General features: G+C 35.5%; 1 non-coding gene across 1 annotated transcript; it reads right to left on the minus strand.

Annotated features, from left to right (window-relative positions):
* Positions 1–4,166: 4,166 nt before the first annotated feature.
* On the minus strand, positions 4,167–4,273 carry LOC128287454 (small nucleolar RNA R71). Its single transcript, XR_008278154.1, has one exon. It is a non-coding gene; the product is annotated as a small nucleolar RNA R71 (small nucleolar RNA).
* Positions 4,274–11,701: the final 7,428 nt, after the last annotated feature.

Genomic DNA, 11,701 nt, shown 5'->3' on the forward strand with positions numbered 1-11,701 from the left:
ATTTTATATCATCTTCATCCCCAAAAATTTCATGGAAACCCTAGGAGAGAGAAAGGAAACTAATCAAGCTTAATTAGGTATGTTTCCTTGTCCCGTTTTTAGAAATTTTTATATTTTTGAGATCGGGATAGTCTAATTTATCTATTTTAAGGACTAATTTGCAAAGTTATCAAAGTAACAAAGTTTTTCCATGGATGAATATGCTGAAAATTTGAAATTGATGGTAGAAAATGGAATGTTGTTGATAGATAAACAACTTTTACAAAGTTAATTTTGATGAAATTATGAATTAGGGATTAAATTATAAAAGTGTAAAAGTTATGGAAAAATTCTGAATTTTGTGAAATACATGTGTTGTAAAAGTTATATGAAAATTTCGTCTAGGCTTGGAATAAGGATTAAATTGCATAAATCTCATTTTCCAAGCCTAGGGACGAAATTGGAATTTATGAAAAGTTTAGGGGTAAAATGGTAATTTTTCTTAAGACGTAAATTGAATTCAATTGAATATGAAATGTGATAAATTGATGATTAAATTCATTTATACAGATCCAGACAACTCAAATTAGAAGTTAGATCGAGGAAAAGAAAAAGTTTCGGATTAGTAGATTTTGTATACGAACAAGTATCTAGGTAAGTTCGTGTAACTAATTTTGTACATTTATATGCTTGAATTGAAAATGTTGTATGAGAATTATCTAGTTGTCATAATTATGAACATTGAATACATATCCGATAATGCCCGATAAACGTTAAGTTTCGTTTGAATAGATAAAATTTGAAGGATTCAAGTTTTTCCCGAATTGGTTGTGGTCTTGCATATGTTGCGGACACACCATAGCTTGAAAGAATATCTTGTTAATAGTCCCCTTGAGCTTCCCATTATAGTGTTCCTGCGAGCTTCCCGTTATAGCTCTTCAAAGCATCCCGATAGGTTGTGATCTTACATTTGTTGTGGACACACCTTAGCTCTTATGAGCATCCCGATTAAAGGCTCTTTGTGAGCTTCTCGATAGTGCTCGCTTGAACTTCTTGATTTTGGCTATCCGGAGCTTCCCGTTAAATGGCTCTTTATGAGCTTCCCGATATAGTTCTTTGTGAACTTACCGATTATGGCTCTTAATGGCCTGAATAAGCTTCCCGATAGGCTCTTATTGAGCTTCCCAAAATGGCTCTGTGTGAGCTTCCTGTTACAAGGCTTGAGAGTGTGCTTTTCGATTATGTGCCCTAATTGGGTATCCTTGAACACGAATTGATGGATCACTAATTTGTATACTTTGTGTATACTACTTGAGTATCCATCGAAATTTTAATGATTCAACGGATAAATTCTTGAAATAAGATTCTATGAGATTAAATGAATTATATCTCGAATGTTCCAGAAATTTTTGAAAATTTGTAACATGATGAACTCATGCATGTTATTTAATGTACATGTGAATTATGTGACTAACATACTTGTTTGAGTGTATGTGACTAGGCAAATTTGTTAACTTATTGAGAATCACGTTATTATATGCTTAATTGAATGAATGTAACTGGTAAGCTTAATTCTTATTATACGAACTTACTAAGCATATAAAATGCTTACCCGATTTTCTTTTCTCTATTTTATAGTGCTCGAAAGCCCGTATAAATCATCACACTATCCTCCATCTTGTTTTGGTATAAATAGAAAACTTATTTTATAATGGCATGTATAGGCTAATTTTGCCCATGTTGGCATGTGAATAGATGTTTGTAATCTAGCCATTGGAATGGCTAGTAATGCTATGTTTTGTTATGATAATATAAAGTTATATCATGTTTAATATATACATGTATATGGTATGGTTAGATTGAATTAGGGTAAAATATATACTTCATGCTAAAAAGGTAAATTTGACTATATGAATGTATGTAATGTTATACTATGCATATTAATGATAATTGCTTATTTTCATGCTTGGTATTGGTTGGTATATATGTACAAGTGTCGTTGTAGGTCAATGGAAAATTTGGGTGAGAAATAAGGCTAGGAAATGGCCTTATTTTGTCCATACGTGTAGACACACGGGCGTGTGTCTTGACCATATGTGATACAAAGCCTGGCACATGGGCATGTGGTTTGGCTGTGTGTCCCCTGTATATTAAAATTTGAGAAACAGAATGCTCAGAATTGGGCACATGGGCAGAGAAATAGGTGTGTGTCCCAGTCGTGTGTGATATACGGCCTAGAACATAGGCATGTGTCTTCGCCGTGTGAAACCTGCACCTAATTTGTGAAAATTAAATTGACCACATGGGCGTATGGTAGGCCATGTGGCACAAGTCAAGGAGTTACAGGGGTTGGACATGGCCTGCGGCACGGGTGTGTCCTATGGTCACACGGGCGTGTGCCTTGACCCTACGGGCGTGTGCGCCCTGCATATAAGGAAAATTTTTAAATTTTGCAAAAAAATCTATTAGATCTTGATTTAGTCTCAACTTGATTCTAATGTTTAAATTGGACCTCGAGGGTCCATTCAAGGGATAATATGATTAGTTTTAGTTATGAATAACAAATGACATGAATTACATGAAATTATTCTGTAAACTTCGGTAATGCTTCATAACCTTGTACCGGCGATGGATACGGGCTAGGGATGTTACATTTATTGGTATCAGAGCTATGATTTAGTCGATTCTCAAACTAACGTAGTAAGTATCAGTTTAGCTATACATGCCATTATATAATTTTTGATAGTGTGATATCTCCAAACCATTTTTAAAAGTGCTTTCCTTAAGTAATGTCATCCAACCAAGCTAGAGGTGAATATGAGAGTTAAGAGCACTGCTCAAGCTTCCATTCAACGAGCTATATCTAGTAGTAGTAGAAGGCCCATATCTGACGGCTGAGGTGAGGAGGCAAAAAAAGCCTTCTTTTAAATGATGAACGGGTGTATAGGCAAAAGAAGCTTTCTTTCAAATGATGAACGAGTGTATATCAACTACTATCCCCTCTTAACCTATAAATAAGACTTCATTTCACCATTCCTAATCATCCCTCATCCCTCATCCCTCATCATTCTCTCTTTTCTCTCATTTCTTTTTAGCATTTTCCATTCCCTACGCATAGCATCATCTCTTCATAGAGATTTTAGCAATTAAGCCTCTTAAAGAGCCCTTAGTCAGCCACATTGGAGAGTTATCAACAAAGGAGCAAGGCAAAGGAGCCAAAGAGCCTCGTCGGTCAGAGTCTTGAGTGACAACCACTTTGATTTGGGTTTAATCTTTCTTTTCTTTGATTTAGTTTGAAAATGTTTGCTATGTTTCCTTTGTTCTTGTTACAACAAAGTTAGCTTAATTTTATTTAAGCTAGGATGATTGCTTTGACTAAATAATATTTATTTGATTCATGCTTATAATATTTGTGCCTCAATCGATCATATTTTCAATTAAAATCAATCTGTATTTTATTCATACATGTTTGAAATGAACCTGAATTAGCTGAGCGATCCTAACCAGACGACAGCTAGTGGACACATAATTGAAATGTGCATGCTCAATTTAGATCCTAACTCGATTAAATTGCAGGTTGCATAACAACTCTAACCAAGCTCTGTTATCTACATAGTTGTTAGATTTGTGTGATTAAATTGTTTCAAACCTAACACATTACCTCGCACGAATGCTAAGAAACCCTTAGTAAATAAGGATAAGTAAAATGCATATTTACTGAGTAAAGACAAGTTGAGATGGACCTTGGAAATCAGAATCAAGACCAAGGTAATGGAGCCGATTGTATACGAAATCCCATCCTAATTGCCGATGATAAGGATCGATGCATCAGACAATATGCTGTGCTAGTTTTCAGTGAGTTAAATCCAGGAATTAGAAAGCCAGATATTGAGGCAACCCAATTTGAATTGAAACTAGTGATGTTTAAAATGATCCAAATGGTGGGCCAATTCAGTGGTGTGCCCACGGAAGATCCACATCTGTACCTTCGATTATTTATAGAGGTGAGTGATTCATTCAAGATGGCTGGTGTGACTGAAGATGCACTGAGGTTGAAGTTGTTTCTGTACTTGTTGCAAGATCAAGCACGAGCATGGCTCAATTCATTGCCACCAAGTTCCATATCTACATGGCAAGAATTAGTAGAGAGATTTTTGGTTAAGTATTTCTTGCCTAGCAAAAATGTTAAGTTGAGGAACGAGATCACAACTTTCTAAAATTTGGATGACGAGTCTTTGTATGAGGCTTGGGAGCAATTTAGGGAGTTACTTCGTAAGTGTCCTCATCATGAGATTCTTCATTGTATCTAGTTGGAGACATTCTATAATGGTCTCAATGCACATACAAGATTGATGGTAAATGCTTCTGTGAATGGTGCAATTTTGTCTAAGTCTTATAATAAGGCTTATGAGATCATCTAGAGGATCGCGAGTAATAACTATCAATGGCTAACAAATTGAACAGCTTCAAGAAGACGTGTAGCTGGAGTGTATGAAGTTGACGCCTTCACTTCGTTATCGGCTCAAGTATCATCTATTTCCTCTATGTTAAAACAGTTTACTGTTAATAGTGCTAATAATTTTGCAGCTCAGCCATCAAGTCCACTTGAAGTAGTTTCCTGTTTGTACTGTGGGGAAGGTCATTCTTTTGAGAATTGTCCATCAAATCCCGAGTTAGTGTACTATGTAGGGAACTAACATCAAAATAGGAGTGGACAAGAACCCCAGACCAACTTCTACAATCCTTCATGGAATAATCATCCTAATTTTTCTCGGAGCAACCAAGGAAATAGACCGGACAACAACTTATTGCAGTATGGACCCAACCGATCTCAAGGGTTTAATCAACAAGCTCCAAAACCACCTCAAGCTGAGGCATCAAATAGTTTGGAGAACTTGTTGAAAGCGTACATGGCAAAGAATGACGCTTTGATCCGAAGCCAAGTAGCAATATTGAAAAATTTGGAAAACCAAATGGGTCAGTTAGCTACGGAGCTTCGTAATAGACCGCAAGAAACCTTGCCGAGCAATGTTGAGAATCCAAGAAATTTGGGTAAAGAACATATCAAGGCAGTGGCATTGTGAAGTGGTAAAATTCTGGAACCCCGATTGATTGATGTTGAACATAATCCCATTGAGAAGAATCAACCAGCTGTTGAAATTCCTACACCAAAAGAGTCAGAATCTGCAAAGACTGACAAAGAATCAAATACTTTAACATCTTCTTTGGATGTAGATTTACCTACTTAGAAGAGTTATCCAATTCAACTGAAAGTTCCATCCCCTCCATATCCGCAAAAATTGCAACAACACAATTAGAAACAGGAGGTGTAATTCAAGAAGTTTTTGAATGTTTTAAAACAGTTACACATCAATATTCCGTTGGTGGAGGCTTTAGAACAAATGCCAAATTATGTCAAGTTTATAAAGGATATACTGTCCAAGAAGAAACGACTGAGTGAGTATGAGATTGTTGCCTTGACAAAAGAGTACAGTGCATTCTTGCAGAATAAATTGCCACCGAAATTGAAAGACCCAGGAAACTTTACTATACCTTGTAACATTGGTGAATTTTACTATGGTAAAGCTTTGTTTGATTTAGGGGTGAGTATCAACTTAATACCTAAGTCTATTTTCAAAATGCTGGGGATAGGTGAAGTAAGACCTATAACTGTGATGCTTTAGCTAGCGGATCGATCTTTAGTACATCCTATGGGAAAGATTGAGGATGTTTTGGTAAGATTTGATAAATTTATTTTACCTACTAATTTCATTGTCTTAGATTTTCAAGCAGATAAGGAAGTTTCGATCATCCTTGGAAGACCTTTCTTAGCCATGGGAAGAACATTAATTGATATGCAGAAAGGTGAACTCACCATGCGAGTTCAAGATGATCAGGTAACCTTTAAAATTCTTAAAGAGATGAAATTTCCGAATCCGACAGAAGAGTTTTCAATTAAGGAAGAGATAAAACCTTGGTTTCTATGGAAAGCAATTTTGAAGAAGATCCATTGGAGAAAGCCTTAGATTTTAACCCTTTGGAGGATGAAAAAGGTGAAGAAAACATGGCTTTGATGGAAGCTAATTTGAGAAATTTAATTCAATCCACATGGTTTGAACCATTGGAGTTAGAAGTCAGAGATTTTGTGCAACCCAAGTTTTCAATTGAAAAACCACCTAAACTCAAACTAAAGGTACTTCCTTCCCATTTGAAATATGTTTATTTAGGTGACTGTTCCACTTTGCCTGTGATTATTTTAGCAGAACTGACGAAAGACCAATAGGAGCAACTAATTGTTATTCTAAAGAAATTTAAGAAAGTAATTGGTTGGACTATAGCTAATATTTAAGGTATAAGCCCTTCTTTTTGTATGCATAAGATTATTTTAGAAGAAGGTGAAAGAGCTCGAATTAATGGGTAAAGGACGCTCAATCCTATTATGAAAGAAGTTGTGAGAAAGGAAGTTATGAAAGAATTTGTATTGATTATAGGAAGTTGAAGAAAGCCACTCAGAAGGACCATTTTCCGTTCCCTTTTATGGATCAAAGATTCAACCGACTGGAAGGTAATGAATTCTATTATTTTTTAGACGGCTATTCGAGATATAACCAAATAGTTGTAGCTCTAGAGGACCAACATAAAACAACCTTTACTTGTCCATACGATACGTTTGCTTTTATGCGAGTTTATGTAATGCACCTGTAACATTTCAACGATGCATGATGGCAATATTAACTAATGTGGTTGAAAATTTTGTAGAGGTTTTCATGGATGATTTTTCTATTTTTGGCAACACTTATGATATTTGTTTGAGTAATTTGGCTAAGGTACTGAAGTGATGCGAAGAGACGGATCTTGTCCTTAACTAGGAAAAATGCCATTTTATGGTTAATGAAGGGATTGTCTTAGGGCATAAAATCTCAAAGAGAGGAATTGAAGTCGATAAAGAAAAGGTGGACGTAATTGAAAGATTACCGGCCCCAATTAATGTGAAAGGAGTTAGAAGTTTCTTAGGCCATGCCAGTTTTTACCGAAGGTTTATCAAAGATTTCTTGAAAATTTCTAAACCATTGTGTTTGTTGTTAGAGAAAGATACAGTGTTTGATTTCAACAAAGCATGTTTAGAAGCTTTTGAAGATTTAAAAAATTGATTAATCTCAGCCCCAATAATTGTTACACTTGATTGGAGCTCACCTTTTGAGTTGATGTGCGATGCAAGTGATTATGCCGTTGGAGCTGTGATGGGTCAAAAAAGAAACAAAGTGTTTCACCCTATTTACTATGCAAGTAGAACTTTGATGGGAGCCCAACTCAATTATACGATAACTGAAAAGGAACTCTTTGCTATAGTTTTTGCTTTTGACAAATTCCGCTCATATTTTATAGGTACCAAAGTTACAGTATTTATTGACCATGCAGGCATTAAATACTTGCTCATGAAGAAAGATGCGAAATTGAGGCTAATTTGTTGGATACTTTTACTCCAAGAATTTGACCTTGAGATCCAAGACAAAAAAAAGGTGTCAAAAATTAAATAGCTAATAATCTGTTGAGGTTGGAGCAAGATGAACACATATTTGAGGTAACTCAATCATGTGCTCCTATCAACGAGAATTTCCTAGATGAATACTTATTTGAGGTAAGTCAAATTCATGAAACACCTTGGTTTGCTGATTTTGCTAATTATCTTGCATGTGGAATAATTCCTCGAGAAATGACATACCAACAAAGAAAAAAATTCCTTCATGATAGGCGGTATTATTTTTGGGAGGTTCCGTTTTTGTTTAAACAGTGTGCAGATAATATAATTCGAAAGTGTGTAGCTGAAAGGAAGATTGCTGAGATCTTGTATCATTGCCATTCATCTCCAAGTGGAGGACACTTTTGTGGTTCATGTACTGCAACAAAGATTTTTTAGAAGCAGGTTTCTTTTGGCCTACACTATTAAAGATTCTTATGCTTATGTGAAGAACTGTAATAAATGCCAAAGGATCGAAAATATATCAAGGAGGAATGAGATGCCCTTGACAAACATTTTGTAGATTGAATTATTTGATGTATGGGGCATTGACTTCTTAGGCTCGTTTCCTTCTTCGTATGGGAAAAAATACAATTTTGTTGCTGTGGACTATGTATCCAATGGATTGAACCTAAAACATACCCTACAAATGATGCTAAGGTAGTTATGCGATTCCTACGTAATCATGTGTTTACACGATTTGGGACACCAAGAGCTATTATTAGTGATCAAGGTTCTCACTTTGTGAACAAATGGCTTAAATGGTTGCTTGAAAAATATGATGTGAAGCACAAGATTGCTACTGCCTATCACCCCCAGTCTAATGGGCAAGTTGAAAGAGTGAAATGTGAAATCAAAGGTATCCTTGAAAGGGTAGTACGCCCTAGTAGAAAAGATTAATCTCGAAGGCTCGATGATGCATTATGGACCTATCAAACAACATTTAAGACAACGTTAGGAATGACTCCTTATCGATTAGTCTTTGGAAAGGCATGTCATTTGCCATTAGAGTAGGAGAATAGAGCTCACTAGGCTTTGAAGTAGTTGAACTTTGATATTAAGCAAGCCAATGAAAGAAGGATGTTACAACTTAATGAGTTGGAAGAGCTGAGGTTGTTTTCCTATGAGAATGCCAAAATATGTAAAGAAAGATCAAAGAGATGGCATGATAGTCATATACAACGTCGCGAGTTTAAAGAAGGTTAGAAGGTTTTGTTCTTGGGAAGCTTAAATCCTGATGGAAGGACCCTATACCATCTACGGAGTTTATCCTTATGGAGCTATTAAATTATACGACAATTACGGAGGTACGTTTAAAGGCCTGTTTTGGACGGTAAGAATAGGGAGAGGGGGAAGGGAGAAGTAGGGCTCGAAAAACGAGCCGAGCCGTGCAAGAACGCGGGGATATAGCAAGTAAGCAGCAAGGTTCTCCCTTTACTTTAGGACAGCTGTGACCCCTTTAATCTTTCCTGGGAATTAATTTAATGTAATTTGTTAAGAAGAAATTTTCTAATTAAGATTTAAAATTTTTAAGTTTCATTTATTTTGTTTAAATTTTAAATTTTTATGTTAATAAAGGGGGTCAAATTTGGCCCAAGTACTAATCAATTTTTTTTCTTGAGTAAGTTTATAAATACAATCTAAGTTTGAGGCCCAAGATAGCAAAAAAGAAGGGAAAAATCCATACTTTTCCCCCACTACCATTACTTGCCGCCCAAGTAACCCTAATATAGTTACATGTTACCTTAATTCTTCCTTATATAAACTCCTCTTCATTCTACTATTTTTCATATCCCTCAAAGCAATTTGCTTAACCCTAAAAGTCCCTAAATCTCCCTTTTGGTGCCGCTAGCCTCAAATCCCGAAAGAAACCCTAGTTTCTCTTCCCTTTTTTGGAAAAATCACCTATTTTCGCTGTAAGAAGACTACCAAAGCACCAACATTTTTGCTGCACATTGTTGTTGTCGTTGTTGCACACCGCTGATGCTGTCACACGCTATCGTTACTACCGCACCATCCTTGTCATCACAAGATTTTCATCGTAGCAAGTCCTTACCCACCTTGCTGATTTCTCTTTTCCCCCTTGTGCAGAAACTTTGGCAAATTCTCAAGAAAAGATACCATGTCTTGCAAAAGAACTAGATCTTCAAAGACTACTCCTGAAAACCCGATTTTGATCAATGAAGAAGTGAAAGAGAGATTTAATTCAATCTTCAAGCATCAACCTATGATGCCAGAAAAAGGTTTTAACTTGAAAAGTCATGATTGATGGTTGTTCCTATAACGATTAGAAAGAAAATCAATGCTCTCAAGTAGGAATGATTTTGTGATCTCGTTCACTTCTCGATGATGAACTAGTTTGAGAATTCTATGCTAGTTTGACTATGCAAGATTCTACTAAGGTCATCATTCGAAAGAAAAGGGTACCTCTTACTTCTAAGTCCATCAATGATTTGTTTAACTTACCTGTTGTTGAAGAAGATGAGTACTACCCTATGATGAACAATATCAACTGGGATTTTCTTCAACAACTGTTTGATGTTGTGCAAAATCTGGGATCCCAATAGATTATAAGAAAGTTTGGGAGCCATTCTTGCCGATGGGAATACCTAAAACCAGTAGCAAAGGTATGGTTTTATTTTATTTGCTACAGTTTTATGCCTATCCCACATAGTTCCACCATCTCGATGGAACGGATGCTCTTGTTATATGCAATTTTGACAGAAAAGTCCATTAATGTTGGGAAAATTATTCCCAATGTAACATCCCTAACCCGTATCCGTTACCGGATTAGGGTTATGAGGCATTACTATATAAAACACAGTTCAGCACACTCATTCCTCACCTTTTATACACCAAGAATTAATAAACATTTAAAACTTATAAATTTCAAATATCCACAATTCATTTATTATAAATTCGAATACATGGGTCATAATTCCAATTCAGAAATAATCATACCTTACTGAACATATATTGCAAATAAGCACATTTCAAAAATTCCAACTAATTCAGTACGAACATATATCAAAACCCAACTGATTATGTTCCATAATTACTAAATTCGAACCAAACTTGTATATATCAAAGACATGTTCACATATGTAATACTTCCAATATTCAGTTCCTTATATCCATCATATTAATGCCATTTTCATAATTAAAATCATATTCCATTATATATCATTACACTTCATACTTCGAATATATACCAATTTCTATCTCATTAATCGTATACCAAACATATCATTTGATAACTTCTGCACAAGTTCATAATAAAACCAATTGAATCATATTACATTAATTGTTATGCAATCACATATGAAACTTAAATACATTATAACATGGCCAAAAATACTAATGATGCATATATATATATGTGCGCAATTCATCCTAAAAATAAAAGCCATACTGAACACTTGAACACAGATAACACTCCAGTGTACATCTAATTCATATCTATATTAATATACCTAAACTTCATATTTTTATTCTATTAACTAACCCAAAATATACTTAATCATTACCATCATTAACCATTTGAACCCATACCGATACAATCAACCAAAACAATCATAAAACATATTCATTACTTACCACTTAGTAACCGGACCTGTTAAGTTAATATACCATCATCCATAAATCTAATTATACCACATTTTGTAACACCCCGAACCCGAGACCATCGCCGGTGTCGGACACGAGGAGTTAACAAGCCAAGTTCACATGTTTTGCCCACCAATTTGACATTTCCAGTCAGGCTGGAAAACTGCATCACTGTCGTCTTAAAAATCATATCTCGAGTTTCAAAACTCGGAAACTAGTTTCGTAAATTTTCCCTGAATTTAGACTCATATATCCATCCATGGATTTATTTCTAGAATTTTTGGTCAGGCCAATAGGTACAGTTTATTAGTTAAAGTCACCCATGTTACAGGGATCGACTGCTCTGACCTTCGCGCATTATAACTTGAATATCTCTCTGTACAGGGATTTAATACTGGTGCCGTTTGTTTCTAATGAAACTAGACTCAAAATGGAATCTGTACATATAAGGCACGACTCCTAATTCTTTCTGGATAATTTATAGTAAATTTCTAAAGTTGCGACAGGGGACCCAGAAACCGTTCTGGCCCTGTCTCACAATAGCTTTATTATCTATTAACATGTAACTCCTATGACCATTTCGTTTCTTCCATATGA

Source organism: Gossypium arboreum, chromosome 13 (assembly GCF_025698485.1).
Source record: "Gossypium arboreum isolate Shixiya-1 chromosome 13, ASM2569848v2, whole genome shotgun sequence".
NCBI lineage: Eukaryota > Viridiplantae > Streptophyta > Magnoliopsida > Malvales > Malvaceae > Gossypium > Gossypium arboreum.